Here is a 19,332-nt window from a genome sequence, read left to right on the forward strand (position 1 = left end):
TTTCAGTACAAAATGTGTTAGTTAAATACGATTTAGAAACGTTTAATTACACTTTTATTGCGACAATAGACACTGATGAAACTAGTAGCTATATTTTTTAAACGAATTTTGCACTATCAAATAATTTGAATAGAATTTTTTGTGTCTACGTCACGCAAAATTTCGGGTTATGTCGCGATTATCGGGACTTCATCTAAAGAACAAGTTATTTCAAGAAAAGTCTCTGCTGGGACGCTAGTATTCAGTTGTGTGACAAGAACGGACACTACAGCAAATATATATATGTGACACAAATGTCGGTCTCTTTTCACTATATTGACTCAGAAGTTTCGGTGTTTTACACCGTCAAGGAACCGGAGATTTTACAACGTGATATCAGTTTCAATTTTATACGTCTACTCGTTCCAAAGAAAAAGGATTTTTATCAGTTAGACAGACATACAGACAAGAAAGTGGTCCTGTGAGGGTTCCGTTTTTATCGATAGTTGTACAGAATCCTTAAAAAAAAAAAATACAGCGCCGATGGCACTACTCAAAGTAGATAGCGCTCCCGTAAAAGGAATTCATGTTTTTTCGCATTTCTAACAAAAAATGAAAAGTGTATATTATTGTCGTTTCTTGTTACCAATATTAGTTTATTTCCAACAATAAGCAGCTTTCACTCGGTTAATACGCGGCAGAAATCAAACCTCCATTTGGATCGGACTTCCTTAACTCTTGTGCAAAAATGTGTGCAGTATACTGCTGCATCCAATTTTTAATAAGCTGCCAGTCGAATTAAAAAATTTTAGCAGTAATCCACGCGCTTTTAAATCGAAACTGAAGAGTTTCCTCATGGGTCACTCCTTCTATTCTGTCGAGGAGTTCCTTGAAAAATTAAGATGATTCTCATTGTATTGCTGATAGCGTTTGCTTAAACTTATGGACTGATTTTCTTTCAGGTTCATGGACATTTATTTTTATCTGTTATTACTTTTTGTGTTGTAAGTTCATGTACTGACACGTTCCATGACCTTAGAGATTTGCTCCTCAATTTGGTCCTATGGAACTTGACATTTAAATAAATAAATAAAAATACAGCCGTGTGTAAGCACACCAGTGTATATGCCATTTTCTTAACGTTTACACATTTTAAGAACAAAGAATACTGCATGAGGAGATTTCTATGTTCTGGCGTGCAGTTCATAACAGTTCGGTAAACGTAATGAGATCCTTTAACAAAATGCACTCAGATCGTTACACCTTCCAACGGTACTATCGCGTATTGCAGGACACAGATAATCACGAATGCAAAATAGGTCTAAAACAACGTTAACAACTAAACGTTACCATGTGTGCAGTATGTTTGGTGACGTCTTGATAAATCCTAAAACAAAATGCACAACATCTTGTAATTAATCAATGAAGTAAGAACGAAAAGAGGGGAAAGTCTGTCATCAGTCAATAACCTAGATGCAGATCTTTGCCAAGTATCATGAGACCTCTGCTCAAATGTGTAGTTTTCGTAAAAGACTCTTAAGTAGAATGGAACAAAAATAAGTGCTGTACCTTAATTTATAATATACACAACCCGTAAAAGTATATAACTGTCATAAATAGCTCCTTATGTTATGCGTGATACAGAAACCACACCACAGCCTGTCAGATGAGTGACCATGTGCACAAGCGCAGGTTCATATGGATATAACAGTTCTAATGCAGTGGTATACGCTAATCTGTCTCACCAGAAACAAAGCTAGTCTGTGACCATCTGGCATCACACCCAGAATTGCAGGATATTTAACCTTATGCTGTGGTAACACATAAGAAACTCTACTATAAGTTATTCAGTCTGTACACTCACTGTTCATGCGTATTTCACCTATGATGAAAACGGATCTGTAGTTCTGTATTACATACTTACCTTGGTTACAGAAATATGACGCGCTGTAGTATCTATAGATATGTGGTATACTTGGTATACACTCAAAGACAAAAAAAAGAACGACCCACATGAAGCAATTATCCGTACGAGACGGAAAACAGTAGATGTGATGAATATGTACAGACAAACAAATGATTACAATTTCAGAAGAATTGCGTGATTTATTCAAGAGAAAGAGCCTCACAAATTGAGCAAGCCAATAACCTCTAGCCCTTATGCTTTGGCATTGACAGATATGAGTTGTTTGAGCACTTCCTGAGGCATACCGTGTCAAATTCCGTGTAGCTCTTGCGTTAGTTTATCAGTATCCCGAGTTGGTTGGAGAAACGTTTCAAATTGGGAAGAGATCCGGCGGTACCGCAGGCCAAGGTAGGGTTTACAAGCACGAAGGCAAGTAGTTGAAACTCTCATTGTGTGCGGACGGGCGTTATTCCGCCGAAGTGTAACTCCAGGGTGGCTGGCCGTGAAGAGCAATGAAACGGAGCATAGAATATTGCCGACGTTCCGCTGTGCTCCAAGCGCGCCGTTGTTGACAGCCAAAGTGGTCCTGCTATGAACATAAATGTCACCCCAGACCTCCATTTCTGGTTGTCTGGCCGTATGACGGGCCAGTCAGGTTGGTATACCGCCACTGTTCCGGGCCTCTCCAAACACCTCTTCTCCCTGGGATCAGACTGAATGGAGCAGAATCTTGGATAAAATCATTTTGGGCATAGGGCTGCGACATTGTAAACTAATAAAACAACTAAACTGCCACATTCCGACTTTCTGGGGTTCTCTTAAGTGTGGTTCATTGCTGCATACTGGTGAATGTATTCCTTTATAGTCATTTTCGGATGTCTAGTGGCTACCGAGTCATATTTCTGAGATGTCACTGGACAATATGAAGAGGTTGTTAGGAGGGGATGGTTATACGGCACGCTATTGCCTTGTACTACTCTGGTGGATGACTGGAAGACAACTCTAGTAGAAGATAGCGCATCGGCTTGTCTGTTGCATGTTCCGCTCTGGTAAGCGACTGATAGGCAGTCTCTCAGTCGTGACTAGAAAGCAACGAAAAATCGGCAACTTGTATCCGGGATTTGGTGTTTTCGAGCAGCGAGGCGTGTAGTCCGCACGGCCGTACTCTCGCGGTCACAGTTTGCACTTTTAAACCCGGGTCAAGTGCTTGCTCGGTAGCCGTGGATGCAGAAGCGGAATATAAGAGAGGCTACTGAAATAATTAAACGCCCTAACAATACGAACAGGGAGGATAGCAACAAGTATGACAGGCGGGCTAGCTGCCAGCGATTCCAGCTCGGCGACCGCACGTGTTCGCCAGCCAGCAGCAGCAGCACCTGTCACGGGGTTAACAGTATAAATAGCGCCGCGAGAGAACTGCCGAGTGGCTTTAACACCTCACTGCAGAAACACGCTACCTTCTTGATACAAGCTGCGATTTGATATTGTCTTGCAACCACCATCGAGACATCGCCTACCAACCACATACCAGAGCGGCACAGGCAGCAGAAAACCTATGTGCTAGCTTCTACCATTTGCCTTCCACTCGTCCATCGGGGTAGCACTGGTAATAGCGCCCCGTACAGCTACCCCCTTCATAACAGCCTATTCAAATTGTCCTATGACATCTCAGGTATGTGACATGGGTAGCCGCCAAATAACCGAAAATGACAGTATGTAAGGAAAACATTCCACCAGCACACAGCAGTCAGCCACCCTGAAGAGGACCGCAGCAAGTCAGTCGAAACGTCGGCAACTTAGTTGAATTATTCTTTTACTATGACGCTGTCCAATACCCAAAATTATCTTATCCAGAATGACACAGAGCGTTGAAGCGTATGAATTCAAATGGAGTGTAATTGTCTTCGGTAACGAGTCCCCCTTAGAAATGAGCCCTTATGACCAGCAAAGACATTTCTAGAGACGCACCAACATTGACTTGATTAAAATATCTATTCTAGCAAATAAGTACACTACTGCCCATTAAAATTGCTACACCAAGAAGAAATGCAGATGATAAACGGGTATTCATTGGACAAATATATTATACTACAACTGACATGTGATTACATTTTCACACAGTTTGGGTGCATAGATCCTGAGAAATCAGTACCCATAACAACCACCTCTGGCCGTAATAACGGCCTTGATACGCCTGGCATTGAGTCAAACAGAGCTTGGATGGCGTGTACAGGTACAGCTGCCCATGCAGCTTCAACACGATACCACACTTCATCAAGAGTAGTGACTAGCGTATTGTGTTGAGCCAGTTGCTCGACCACCATGTGCTGGCCAGGGCCGCAGTGGAATATTTTCTGTACCCAGAAGGGTCCGTACAGGACCTGCAACATCCGGACATGCATTATCCTGCTGAAATGTAGGGTTTCGCAGGGATCGAATGAAGGGTAGAGCCACGGGTCATAACACACCTGAAACGTAACGTCCACTGTTCAAAGTGCCGTCAATGCGAACAAGAGGTGACCGAGACGTGTAACCAATGGCACCCCATACCATCACGCCGGGCGATATGCCAGTATGGCGATGACGAATACACGCTTCCAATGAGCGTTCACTGTGATGTCGCCAAACACGGATGCGATCATCATGATGCTGTAAACAGAACCTGTATTCTTCCGAAAAAATGACGTTTTGCCATTCGTGCACCCAGGTTCATCGTAGAGCACACCATCGCAGGCGCTCCTGTCTGTGATGCAGCGTCAAGGGTAACAGCAGCGATGGTCTCCGAGCTCCATGCTGCTGCAGACTTCGTTGAACTGTTCGTGCAGATGGTTATTGTCTTGCAAACGTCCCCATCTGTTGACTCAGGGATCGAGACGTGGCAGCACGATCCGTTACAGCCATGCGGATAAGATGCCTGTCATCTCGACTGCCCCCTGAATCCACCGATTCCATATTCTGCTAACAGTCATTGGATCTCGACCAATGCGAGGAACAATGTCACGATACGATAAACCGAATTGGCGATAGGCTACAATCCGACCTTTATCAAAGTCGGAAACGTGATGGTACGCATTTCTCCTCCTTACAAGAGGCATCACAACAACGTTTCACCAGGCAACGCCGGTCAACTGCTGTTTGTCTATGGGAAATCGGTTGGAAACTTTCCTCGTGTCAGCACGTTGTACGTGTCGCCACCGGCGCCAACCTTCTGTCAATGCTCTGAAAAGCTAATCATTTGCATGTCACAGCATCTCCTTCCTGTCGGTTAAATTTCGTGTCTGTAGCACGTCGTCTTTGCGGCGTAGCAATTTTAATGCCCAGTAGTGTATATCAAACAGAAGTCATTCCATTAGACTGAAATTTCGCAATTGGGGATGGGAACGTTCTCGCTTCTCGCGCCCGGGTTCCCGGGTTCGATTCCCGGCGGGGCCAGGGATTTTCTCTGCCTCGTGATGACTGGGTGTTGTGTGATGTCCTTAGGTTATTTAGGTTTAAGTTGTTCTAAGTTCTAGGGGACTGATGACCATAGATCTTAAGTCCCATAGTGCTCAGAGCCATTTTTGAAGTAATGGGAACGAACGGCGTGTATTTGCAGAATGAGATTTTCACTCTCCAGCGGAGTGTGCGCTGATATGAAACTTCTTGGCAGATTAAAACCGCGTGCCCGACCGAGACTCGAACTCGGGACCTATGCCTTTCGCGGACAAGTGCTCTACCAACAGACCTACCGAAGCACGACTCACGCCCGGTACTCACAGCTTTACTTCTGCCAGTACCTCGTCTCCTACCTTCCAAACTTTACAGAAGCTCTCCTGCGAACCTTGCAGAACTAGCACTCCTGAAAGAAAGGATATTGCGGAGACATGGCTTAGCCACAGCCTGGGGGATGTTTCCAGAATGAGATTTTCACTCTGCAGCGGAGTGTGCGCTGATATGAAACTGGTCCCGCGTTCGAGTCTCGGTCGGGCACGCAGTTATAATCTGCCAGGAAGTTTCGGTGTGTATTTGGTTTTCAGAAATTTTTAAGAGCCAAGGTCGCATTCAGTACTACTTGTTCATCACCATGGTTTCAACAGTTATGACTGTCGTCTCCCAATCTTCAAGAAAAATTGTTGTTGTACCTACTGTTCCATTATGACTATATCGCACATGCCATGTTATAGTGAGTGGTGCTACATGCTTTCCATTATAATGTCAACATGGCATGTGTAATACAGAAATAACAACAAGCTTTCTTGAAGATTGGAACATGACTGCCTTAACTGTTGGAATCGGTCATCATTAATAAACAGTATTGAATGCGATCTTGGGTTTTAAAAGTTTCTCATATCCACCAGAGTACCCTTAAAAGACGCTGCTACAGATAAAGTATTATATAATTCCTAACTGTGACAGAACAGTTTGCCATACCAGCAGAAGCACCTGAGTCACAAGAATGGATGGTCAACGAACAGGTACTCTGTTATTCGCGGATATCCCGAGATGACGTTAGAAATTTTCAGGGATGATGGTGAAGGATAAATGTAGAAATTACATGTATGGGACCCTGGTCTGGAACGACCAAGTCTAAAAATGGTTCAAATGGCTCTGAGCACTATGGGACTCAACTGCTGAGGTCATTAGTCCCCTAGAACTTAGAACTAGTTAAACCTAACTAACCTAAGGACATCACACACATCCATGCCCGAGGCAGGATTCGAACCTGCGACCGTAGCAGCCTCGCGGTTCCAGACTGCAGCTCCAGAACCGCTCGGCCACTTCGGCCGGCGTTCAAGTCTAAAGTAATAAGCAAAAATCGTTCTAATTCCTCTAAGGTGGAATACATGTACCGGTACTGTTGTTGCTAAGATTCTGGATAGGCAACTCTCCAAGGAAGTGGTGTGATCTAAAACAAGCGTGGACTCTAAAATGCGTACCTTAACACTGTGAGCACTTTTTCATCTTCGATATTGTGAAAGACATCTCATCTACTGCTCTACGGTTTTCATATTTTTGTAGGGCATACTGTGGATCAAAATAAGAAAAAAATACTCAGGAAATAACGGCTCTACAATGCATACCCTAAGAGCAGTGGGAGGTATGTCACAGTAGGGTAGCTCCCTAGGCATACACTTTAGAGCCCATGTTTGATAGATTTATTTTCTTGTTTTGGTCCATTTACTAAGAAAACCGCAAAACGTATGTATCCGACGTTAGAATGCCATGCATGGTTAGATTAGATTAGGTTCTGTTTTCGTTACATGAGATGATTCTCGTGGGTATGGAACATGTCAGAAATAATAACACCAAAAACGTAATACATTTGCATATAAGACTTACTACCCTGATCATCTGTTAGGAGATTGTCATAATGGGTGAATACATTACAGTAAACTGGAACTGCTAATATTTACAAAATTAATACACTGTCAGAATGAAATATTGTTATGCACTTTTAATAAATTTATCATACACAAAATACCTAATCTTAGCTGTTGCGACCAAGTGCTGTTAAAACTGATATCTGCAGACATTTTTACTTAACCTGGTCTACCAGTCCCGGTTAAGATATTCATCTAGAGAGTAGAAGGAATTGCCTATCAAAAAGACTTTCAAACGCTGTTTAAGCCGTGCTTTATCTGAAACCAAGTTTTCAGTGATTGCTGGCAATTTATTGCAAATGTGTGTTCCTGAATATTGGACCACTTTTTGGACCAAGGGAAGTGATTTTGGGTTTTATGTAGATATTCCTAGTATTGATTCTATATATTGAGCTATTGATTGGAAATAGAAATATATTACTTGCACCAAATTTCATTAAGTAATAAATATACTGCGAAGCAGGGGTTAAAACACAAAGTTCCTTGAACCGGTCTCAACATGATATTCTTGAATTTACACCATAAACGATTCTTGTTATACGCTTTTGCACACTAAAAACTTTTGCTCGGTTTGATGAGCTACCCCAGAATATGATCCCATATGAAATAATAGAATGAAAGTAAGCAAAGTATGAAAGTTTCTTATATTTAAAGCTCCTACATCTGACATCATTCTCACTGCTGCTACAGACTTGTTTAGGGGCTTCAGCAGTTCTGTGGTATGGCTTCCCAATTGAATGTATTAGCGATTGTAACCCAGAAATTTAACAATGGCAGCCTCTTCGATCTGCATGTTTTCATATGTTATACACATGCTGGAAGAAAATCTGTTACATGTACTGAACTGCATATAGTGAGACTTTTCAAAGTTTAATGACAGTGAATTAGTTTTAAACCATTTATTAATGTCAGCGAAAATTTCATTAGAAGCTATTTCTAAATCCGTGCGTAAATTGATACTTATTGCAATGGTTTGTATCATGTGCGTACAAAACAAACTTAATATCTGGCAATGTAACAGACGATAGGACATTAATGTACACAAGAAAAAGGAATAGACTCAAGATGGAGCCTTGAGGAACACCACATGTAATTAACTCCCAGTCAGATGAAGACTGACTGCTTACTCCACAGGTATTTCGCAACGACGCCATTTGTTTCCTGTTAGACAGGTAAGACTCACACCATTTCACAGCATTCCCAGTGAAACTATAATATTCTAATTTACTTAAGAGAATGCTGTGGTCCACTCAGTCACAGAAAATATCAGTAGCCTCTAATTTATTATCTAATGAACTAGGTACATTCTTACTGGAAGTGGAAATAGCTTTCTTTACCACAGAACCCTTAAGTAACCCAAACTGTGACTTGGACAATATACACTGAGAGCCAACAAAACTGGTACAAGTGCCTAATATCGTGTAGGGCACCCAAGAGCATGCAGAAGTGCCCCAGCACGACATGCCATGGACTCTAGTAATGTCTGAAGTAGTGCTGGAGGGAACTGACACCATGGATCCTGAAGGGCTCTCCATAAATCCGTAATAGTACGAGAGCGTAGAGATCGTTTCTGAACAGCACGTTGCAAGGCATCCCAGATATGCTCAATAATGTTCGTGTCTGTGGTTTTTGGTGGCCAGCGGAAGTGTTTAAACTCAGAAAAGTGTTCCTGGAGCAACTCCTTAGCAATTCTGGACGTGTGGAATCTCGCATTGGCCTGCTGGGATTTCCCAAGCCCGTCGGGATTCACAATGGACATGACTGGATGTAGGTAATCAGACAAGATGCTTAGGTACGTGTCAGCTGTCAGAGTCACATCCAGACGTAACAGCGGTCCCATATCACTCCAGCTGTACGCGCACCACACCATTACAGAGACTCCACAAGCTTCAACAGTCCCCTGGTGACGTCCAAGGTCCATGGATTCATGAGGTTGTCTCCATACCTGTACATTTTCATCCGCTCGATACAATTTGTTTCCAGTCATAAACAGTCCAATGTCGGTGTCGACGGGCCCAGATGAGGCGTAAAGCTTTGTGTCGTGCAGCCATTCGTTGAATGGTTCGCACGCTGACAGTTGTTGATGGCCCAGCACTGAAATCTGCAGCAATCTGATGAAACTTTGTACTTCTGTCACGTTGAACGAATCTCTTCAGTCGTCGTTGCTCCCGTTCTTGCAGGATCTTTTTCCGGCCGCAACTATTGGGAGATTTGATGTTTTACCGGATTCCTGATATTCACCGCACACTCGTGAGATGCTCGTAGGGGAAAATCCTTACTTCATCGCTACCTCGGAGATGCTGTGTCCCATCGCTCGTGCGCAGTCTGTAAGACCACATTAAAACTCACTTAAATCTTGATAACCTGCCATTGTAGCAACAGTAACATATCTAACAACTGCGGCAGACACTTGTTGTCCCAAACAAGCATTGCCGACCGCAGCGCCGAATTCTGCGTGTTTACATATCTCTGTATTGGAATACGCATACCTATACCCGCTTCTTTGGCTCTTCAGAGTATTATTTGTGGTCAGATGCTTGAGGAGACGCTTGAACACAACCTTTACAAATATTTTTGAAAAAGCCAGCATACGTGAAATTGGTCGTTAGTTTGATGGTATCTCTTTATCCCCTTTCCTGTAAAGAGGGTTCACTTCAGCATATTTTAGGCAGTCTGGAAATGTTCCTCTGATAAGAGATTGATTACACAAATAATTTAAGACAGATCTCAGCTCTCAAGAGCATTCTTTGATCAACTTCTTATGTTATCATACCCATTAAAATACTTACATTTTAAGGATTTTATGATGGATGCTACTTCTTCGGGAGATGTGAGTGTCATTTACATTTTACTGAAGTTATTTTTAATGACTTATCTCAGATACTCCATTACACTGTTCACCGGTCCTGATAATCCCAAGCTGTCAGTAACAGAAATAAAGTACTTGTTTAAGACGTTTACAACACTACATGCACTTGTTATCAATGTCTCTATTTTTAGAGCTATATGTTCCTCTTCCTCTTTGGCCCACCCGTCTCTGTCTTCGCTATATCCCATACAATTTTTATTTTGTTGCCTGATGCAGCTATCTTTTCCTCATAATATCGATTTTAAGATTACTTGCTTCAATATTTTGCAGTATTCTTTGCAATGAATTACGATGCTAACGTCAGAGCTGTTCCTAGATCGTAGATACAGTCTCCTTTTTGTCCCAGGTGATATCTTTATTCCTTGTGTAATCCATGGTTTATTTTTTGACGTCTGTTTGATTTGAGTTACCTTTAGAGGAAAACAATTTTCAAAAGCGAAAGTAACTGTATTAATGAATGCTTTACATTTCCTATTTGAGTCAGAAGTATTGTAAACATCTGTTCAGTTCATGTTGTTGAGCAACCTCCTGAAATTCTCAATTTTTGACCGATTTATTACCCTCCTGTATTCAGATTTAATAGATCTTTTTTATCTTGACAAGTTTCAACATTTAACACAAGATGCTTCATGAAATGATCGGACAGTGCATTTACAATTGATTTTGTGATATGACTTTTTTCCCAGATTTGTCTACAAATATACAGGGTGTTACAAAACGGTACGGCCAAACTTTCAGGAAACATTCCTCACACACAAAGAAAGAAAATATGTTATGTGGACATATGTCCGGAAACGCTTACTTTGCCGGCCGAAGTGGCCGTGCGGTTACAGGCGCTGCAGTCTGGAACCGCAAGACCGCTACGGTCGCAGGTTCGAATCCTGCCTCGGGCATGGATGTTTGTGATGTCCTTAGGTTAGTTAGGTTTAACTAGTTCTAAGTTCTAGGGGACTAATGACCTCGGCAGTTGAGTCCCATAGTGCTCAGAGCCATTTGAACCATTTTTGAACCAAACGCTTACTTTCCACGTTAGAGCTCATTTTATCACTTCTCTTCAAATCACACTAATCATGGAATGGAAACACACAGCAACAGAACCTTCAAACACTTTGTTACAGGAAATGTTCAAAATGTTCCCCGTTAGCGAGGACACATGCATCCACCCTCCATCGCATGGAATCCCTGATGCGCTGATGCAGCCCTGGAGAATGGCGTATTGTATCACAGCCGTCCACAATACGAGCACGAAGAGTATCTACATTTGGTACCGGGGTTGCGTAGACAAGAGTTTTCAAATGCCCCCATAAATGAAAGTCAAGAGGGTTGAGGTCAGGAGAGCGTGGAGGCCATGGAATTGGTCCGCCTCTACCAATCCATCGGTCACCGAATCTGTTGTTGAGAAGGGTACGAACACTTCGACTGAAATGTGCAGGAGCTCCATCGTGCATGAACCACATGTTGTGTCGTACTTGTAAAGGCACATGTTCTAGCAGCACAGGTAGAGTATCCCGTATGAAATCATGATAACGTGCTCCATTGAGCGTAGGTGGAAGAACATGGGGCCCAATCAAGACATCACCAACAATGCCTGGCCAAAAGTTCACAGAAAATCTGTGTTGATGACGTGATTGCACAATTGCGTGCGGATTCTCGTCAGCCCACACATGTTGATTGTGAAAATTTACAATTTGATCACGTTGGAATGAAGCCTCATCCGAAAAGAGAACATTTGAACTGAAATGAGGATTGACACATTGTTGGATGAACCATTAACAGAAGTGTACCCGTGGAGGCCAATCAGCTGCTAATAGTGCCTGCACACGCTGTACATGGTACGGAAACAACTGGTTCTCCCGTAGCACTCTCTATACAGTGACGTGGTCAACGTTACCTTGTACAGCAGCTTCTTCTCTGACGCTGACATTAGGGTTATCGTCAACTGCACGAAGAATTGCCTCGTCCATTACAGGTGTCCTCGTCGTTCTAGGTCTTCCCCAGTCGCGAGTCATAGGCTGGAATGTTCCGTGCTCCCTAAGACGCCGATCAATTGCTTCGAACGTCTTCCTGTCGGGACACCTTCGTTCTGGAAATCTGTCTCGATATAAACGTACCGCGCCACGGCTGTTGCCCCGTGCTAATCCATACATCAAATGGGCATCTGCCAACTCCGCATTTGTAAACATTGCACTGACTGCAAAACCACGTTCGTGATGAACACTAACCTGTTGATGCTACGTACTGATGTGCTTGATGCTAGTACTGTAGAGCAATGAGTCGCAGTCGAAGTCAACATTACCTTCCTTCAATTGGGCCAACTGGCGGTGAATCGAGGAAGTACAGTACATACTGACGAAACTAAAATGAGCTCTAACATGGAAATTAAGCGTTTCCGGGCACATGTCCACATAACATCTTTTCTATATTTGTGTGTGAGGAATGTTTCCTGAAAGTTTGGCCGTACCTTTTTGTAACACCCTGAGTTATTGTGTTATCAGTAGCAGTGTCAGAGCATTTGCATGTGGTAGTTGCAAAGTTCACAGTAGGAACTAAATTGAATGGCAGTATTACTGATTGCAATAATTGTTCACAGACAGAGCTTTTCAATTAATCCACATTAAAATCACCAGCAACAACTAGGCCTATTCCTTTTTTTTTTTTTTTTTTTTTTTTTTTTTTTTTTTTTTTTGCTATGAGCTGGGCAACAGAGCTTTGTTTATTATGAAATATCACTTCTGTTGCACGAGCTTCTAAGTGCTATTCTGCGCAAAATTTATTACCATCAGTATTCTTGAAGTCAGTTTCTGACAATTGTGGCAACTCCTCCTTTCTCCACATTTTCGGCACAGAAGTGAGAAGCTAACCTAAATCCTGTAACATTTTACAGGTCTATACCAGAGGTCACATGATGTTCAGAGAGGCAGATTATATCAGCTGGTTTGCTCACCTCTAATTCTTCAACGCAAATAAGCAACTGATTAAGCTCACATTCTCATGCAATAAGGATGACTGATTTTGTGCACTGGTTGAATTACAACTGGACGAATCTAATTTTTCTGTCACTGTTTGAATATCTCCAGTTTCAATCAGAGGCTGTCTGCATGAATTGTGCGCATTAAAATTTGCTTTCTGGCTGCCAGTTTTATCAATGTGAATTTCATTTTCAGCCTGTCTCTGAACATCTTTTGTTTCTGTCCACACTACACTAAGAAGACTGCTGTCACTTATAACCACTGGGACTTTACCATTTGTGACAGTGCCCCTCCCCCCCTCCTTAAGTATTTGCTATTAGCCCAGACAGTTTTTTCTTCCCTTTCCTGATGAGATACAGGCCGTGCCTAGTATAGTCCCGCCTGCTGACAAAGTTAACAGGAACAGTACCGATATGAGACCCCAGAGGCTTCCTGTCTATGCTGTTCCCCGCCCCATGCACTATTGCCATGGTGTCTTCCTTTGTGAAGTCCTTGCAAAGTGAATCTACATCCACTATCACGTGACCCTGATTGGCATTAGATTTTAAAAAACTTGTGACCTGGTTACATGACTAGTTCATCCTGCAACAGTTGGCCAACATCTCTACCATGTGATCTACCTAACAACAAAACTTTCTTCTTCTTTTTCTTCTTCACACCTTTTTTCTGACGTATTACTTTTCGAAAACTTTTTTTAAAGTTTGTTGTGTCCTTGAGAGGTTCCATGCCCTATTTTGCACGTCGCGTCTCATTTTCATCGACTTTATTAATGTTTTATGTGATTTCACGGTGGTAACAGGTCGAATAAGGTTATTGTAATGAGAGAATTTGTACTGAGAGCTCAAAGAACTTTTCACTTAATTGCTGTGCATGACGGGGACTGTCTTGTTTTTGGTTTCCTCTGTTACTGCCCTGGGTGATCTGTGGAGGCGAGCACCGGAGGACGCGGCACACTGCGTTTCCGGTGGGGTGCTGCACTTCCACGAATACTGAGAGTGTCGTACATCTATGGGTTTAAGCACCTGGTAGGACGACTGACGTCGGTCGAGTTTCGCCTACTGTATGCAGGGCGAAACGGCCTGCGAGACATATGACTGCGGCCGCAGTTTAGGTGTTTACCGTTCCGGCGCGTCGGGACGAAGACTCCTGGCGCAGACTGACTACAATTTTCTCGTAATCTCATGATACTGACAAGGGAACCTCCCCATCGCACCCCCCTCAGATTTAGTTATAAGTTGGCACAGTGGATAGGCCTTGAAAAACTGAACACAGATCAGTCGAGAAAACAGGAAGAAGTTGTGTGGAACTATGAAAAAATAAGCAAAATATGCAAACTGAGTAGTCCATGCGCAAGATAGGCAACATAAAGGATGGCTTGAGATATGCAGCGCCGTGGTCCCGTGGTTAGAGTGAGCAGCTGCGGATCGAGAGGTCCTTGGTTCAAGTCTTCCCTCGAGTGAATAGTTTAAGTTTGTATTTTCAGACAGTTATTATCTGTCGGTCCGTCCGTCCGATGCGAGGTAACTGCGTCGTAGTATGGGGACGCTGCACCTAAACAAACATCGAAACACACGACGTCAGTCGACTACAGCGCGCGGAAGGGCGTATTCATGCTAACGAGGCTCCCTGGCTGGCAGTTGACTGTTCGCTACTTTGGACGAGAGTGCATTAAATACGTGAGATGTATTCCGTGGGCAATATGAATCCAGCAAATATAGCTCGCGACTTCAATAACAATCGCACGGTTGTGCGGTGCGGTCGCAAAACACAGACACTAAACTTATTACAGTGAACAGAGACGTCAATGAACGAACGGACAGATCATAACTTTGCGAAAATAAAGAAAGTAAACTTTTCACTAGAGGGAACACTTGAACCAAGGACCTCTCGATCCGCAGCTGCTCACGCTAACCACGGGACCACGGCGCTGCATAGCTCAGGCTATCCTTGATGTTGCCTATCTTCCGCATGGACTACTCAGTTTGTATATTTTGCCTATTTTTTTCATAGCTCCACACAACTTCTTCCTGTTTTCTCGATTGATCTGTGTTCAGTTTTTCAAGGCCTATCCACTGTGCCAACTGATAACTAAATCTGAGGGGGGTGCGATGGGGAGGTTCCCTTGTGAGAATACTGCTCCGTGCCCTGCTGGGCGCGACTGTCTGTCGCCGGATGGCCGGTGGTCTAGGCATGTTGTTTTCGTAGCCCGTCAAACGGGAAGTTCAGTGCCTTCAGCTGAACAGCAGGAGTATGACTGGTCAACTTAAACTGAAGCTAGTTGACGTCATAAAGCCCTGCTCGAAATGGAAGGATCGGTCGCTATTGGCGCGAATGATGTTCTGAGATACTGTGGGGGAATGTCTGGAATCAGCACTGAATGCTGATTCGTGGTTTTCGTGGGTAGTGAGGAGTGGAGCAACGTTGGCTTCGCCCTGCATGGCGCGGGCGCAGGACATTCAGGATTTGATCTTCGTCGGAGTCGGACGGTCTTGCAACTTAGTCGCACCTTTTCGGCAGAACTCAGAATTCTCGGACCGGACAGCCTTGGAGGCCAGGGGTTGAAACAGAGTCGCTGCACAGCAGAAGTCGGCGCCTACAACATCAGAACGCTGCCTACCGACGACGTGCTGCATGCTTCAGGTCTGGTAAAGTATTTTGCGACTACGGCATTATAGGACCTATCGTTTTTATACTGAAGTCCTCAGCAGCACGCACGCTCGCTTTGCTGCGAGTTCGCCTTGCTTGTTTCTCCATGTGATCCCATTTGAGCTCTGACTACTAATCGCAATACTGCATTATAGTCGGGGGTATAATATTTGATTCATTAGCACCTCCAGTCATTATCGTCAATCTATTGGATCACAGAGAGTAGGAGCTCCTTGTTCTCGAGCCAACTCTTATTCTCAGTTCAGTACACTCTATCATTTAACCTACTGTATGTGTCGATAATCAAGTGCCTTTATGTCCTGATGTACAATAAATCTCATTGTAATATTTAGTCTGCATTTCGTTTCATAGATAGATGCAGAATCCTATTTCCTGTCGTTTATTATGATAAAGTTCTCTTTTTTTCTCTCTGAGTATATTACGATTTTTATTAAATTATTGTGAGTGTGCACTCCTTATTTTACCAACTAGCAGGGTCCACCATCAATTCCTTTCTTTACCGTTGTGCACACAATCAGTTAGCTGGTAGGTAAGGAGGGGTTGAGTGCATGTCCAGTTCCCACGTAAAATTCGCCAGAATTAAAGAGATACAAACTTTTCTCCACCCCAGCACCTCGCATCCTATCTACTCTTACATCTATTTGTGCCTCATCTGTCTCGAACTGTGACAACAGATCAAACCTGTTTTCCAATCAAACCTGTTTTCCACATTCACAACAACAGTGTCTGAGAAAGTCCTATTGCTATTTCTTCTATAACCTGTTGTCACTCCCCACCTCCCTTTTCCTTTCTCCGCCCTTAACAATTCCTGATCTCGGTTTGCTTTAACTAGTTCCTTCTGAATGGCACCAAACTTCTCCTCCTGTTTCACTATCTTCCTATCTCTACAGCAAATCCTACACAGCCAATGAGTCTTGTTTCTTTCCACAATTCCCTCGCCGCTACAGTCACCTACATGAAAGAAACTGCAACACTCCTCACACCACACCCCGGAACTAACAATCCTACGTCAAGTCATACACTTCTCACTTATGGCAAACAAATTTTAGCTTTAGTGTAAGTTAAATAAGAATAACTTCTTAGAATACTCAGTTAATGTATTGAATTTCTTAGAAAGTTTAGGCCGAAAGTTCGGATACTAATTCAAAACTTCCAGAGAAATAGAAACGATTAAACCTGTATTGTTTACGTGACGAAACAAAAAGTAGACGAAGAACTGAGCTTGCACTATATAAAGTTTTCACTCATTTAGGAACGTTTCACTTCAGCTACTTACTAGGGAATCAAATGGATAGCGTTTAAGAATACACTAAGAACACAATCTGTACTTTATTGAAATAACGTAAACAAATCCTAGGCCTATGAAATGTTTTCTTTTTCCGGAAAATACGCAAAAAAAGTGAAACCTTCAATTGATAGCTTACAGTAGGTATTAATCTGATGTAATATTGCTTTAATTAATTGTAATTACTCAATTAATCACACATATTTACGAGAGCTCTGAATATACACCAGTTGTCACATATGGACGTCATTAGCCTGGAAGGCCGCGCGGGGTAGCCGCGCGGCTTTGGGCGTATTGTCACGGTCCACGAGGCTTCCCCCGTCGGAGGTTCGAGTTCTCCCTTGGGCATGGGTATGTGTTGTCCTTAGCGTAAGTTAATTTAAGTCAGATTAAGTAGTGCTTAAGCTTAGGGACCGATGACCTCAGCAGTTTGGTCCCATAAGACCTTACCACAAATTTGCAAATTAGCCTGGAGGCCAGACGCTCAACCTGTTCATAGGATTACTAGTGGCTTCTGCCCAGGCGGTTTGCTCTGTATTGTTTCATTACGTTTGAAAATATGTAAGCCCCTGATGTCTGACGAGGAAATAGGAAGTCTTGTCGTGTAAAGTGATTGTGCGAATGAGTTTTTTTTTCCTATCTTGGTGTGAGAACGCTGTCTCTCTTGATTATCTTCCTACGACACCTCAATGGCCGGAAAGCCGCTTTTACTGCAGCTGATAATTTTCAGCCAAGAATTCACAGATAACCCTTGTTCGACCCACGTTGCACATGTTGATAAAACTGCACCTCTGTGCACAAGACGTGGAAACTGAATCCATTGTAGTGGAACAGATTGCTGAGTCAGATGGATATAAGGGAAAGGAGGTGAGATTCTTGTATAATAAATTGAGGAATGAAGAAGTTCAGCCGTCAAGGAAATGACGGGAGATAATAGCTAATTCGACGTATAATGGCCCATTTATTGGCTCAAATGGCTCTGAGCACTATGGGACTTAACATCTGTGGTCATCAGTCCTCTAGAACTTAGAACTACTTAAACCTAACTAACCTAAGGACATCACACACATCCATGCCCGAGCCAGGATTCGAACCTGCGATCGTAGCAGCCGCGCGGCTCCGGACTGAGAGCCTAGAACCGCTAGACCACCGCGGCCGGCGCCCATTTATTAACGGGATGGTGGATCAGTTTAAGAAATGGGATTTTATGGCACTATGCAAGAATCTTAAGTAGATTACAGCTTTCGGCCGACAATAAATAAGATAAATAAGCTAGCAGAGGAGTATGTAAGATAGAGTGCAATGATTGTAAAAGTCAGTTTGTGAGACGGTCTAGGAGACCATTTAAGAAAAGATTTCGGATGCACACATATGGTAGTAATGCTGGCTGTAGAAAACAATATCTGTTACACAACCACTCTCTGAGTGAAATTCATTTTAGTCTTCAAATTTTGTACTGAGCCGTGCGCGGCTCGCGGTCATGCAGTTTATTACTCGTCATATTGTTTTTGTGGTTCTGTCGCCTCGTTTTTCTTTTAATTCGACTTCCTGGCGTTGCTAGATTGCTGGTTTACTTGCCCGTGAGTGGCAGCAGCAGCGCTTATCGATAAGTGCACTGTCGTACTATCTCTGGAGCGACCGCTTGTATTTCCGGGTCGTCGTGTGTCTGGAGTTCAGTTGGGGGACGAAGCAGGAGTCGGGGACGGATTGCCAGTGAGGCGCGGACAGCCAGTACTTGCCGACCGCCAGCCACACACATGAACTGTCCGACGGAAGGAGATTGGAACGGGAACGACCGTTGGTTGGTCGTTCGGTCGGTCATCTCGTCCGTCGACATGTATTTGGTATTTTGACCTTTTCTGGGCCTCGTCAGTGGGTCATCTTGCCAGACGTGGGTCCGTTCCTTCCTCGTGCAGAGATGTCGTCGCCGATGGGCAAGAGTTACCTATCTGCATGGTTGGGTCCGAGCCAGTGTGCACGGGTCGCCGTGTCTCCGAGTTCAGAATGGACATCGAGGGAGTCGGGATGGAGCTGTAGTGAGCGCCGGATAGCCATGACTTGCCCAACTGTTGCCGACACACATAACTTGAGTGGGGACGACCTTGGTTGGTCGTTTGGACGGTCGTCTCATCGGGCGAAGTGTATTTGGTCGCCTACCGCAATGGGAACTCTGTGTTTGTGGACTTGTGATTTCTCCTTGTCGTTCCACAGTGATTGGTTTTAGGATTGCCGGAGTTCTTGATGCAAGTGTTTACGTGGAACTGTGTGTAGCTTTTGTGATTTCCACTGAGCAGTTA

The sequence above is a fragment of the Schistocerca americana genome, chromosome 3, assembly GCF_021461395.2.
Source record: "Schistocerca americana isolate TAMUIC-IGC-003095 chromosome 3, iqSchAmer2.1, whole genome shotgun sequence".
NCBI classification, from domain to species: domain Eukaryota; kingdom Metazoa; phylum Arthropoda; class Insecta; order Orthoptera; family Acrididae; genus Schistocerca; species Schistocerca americana.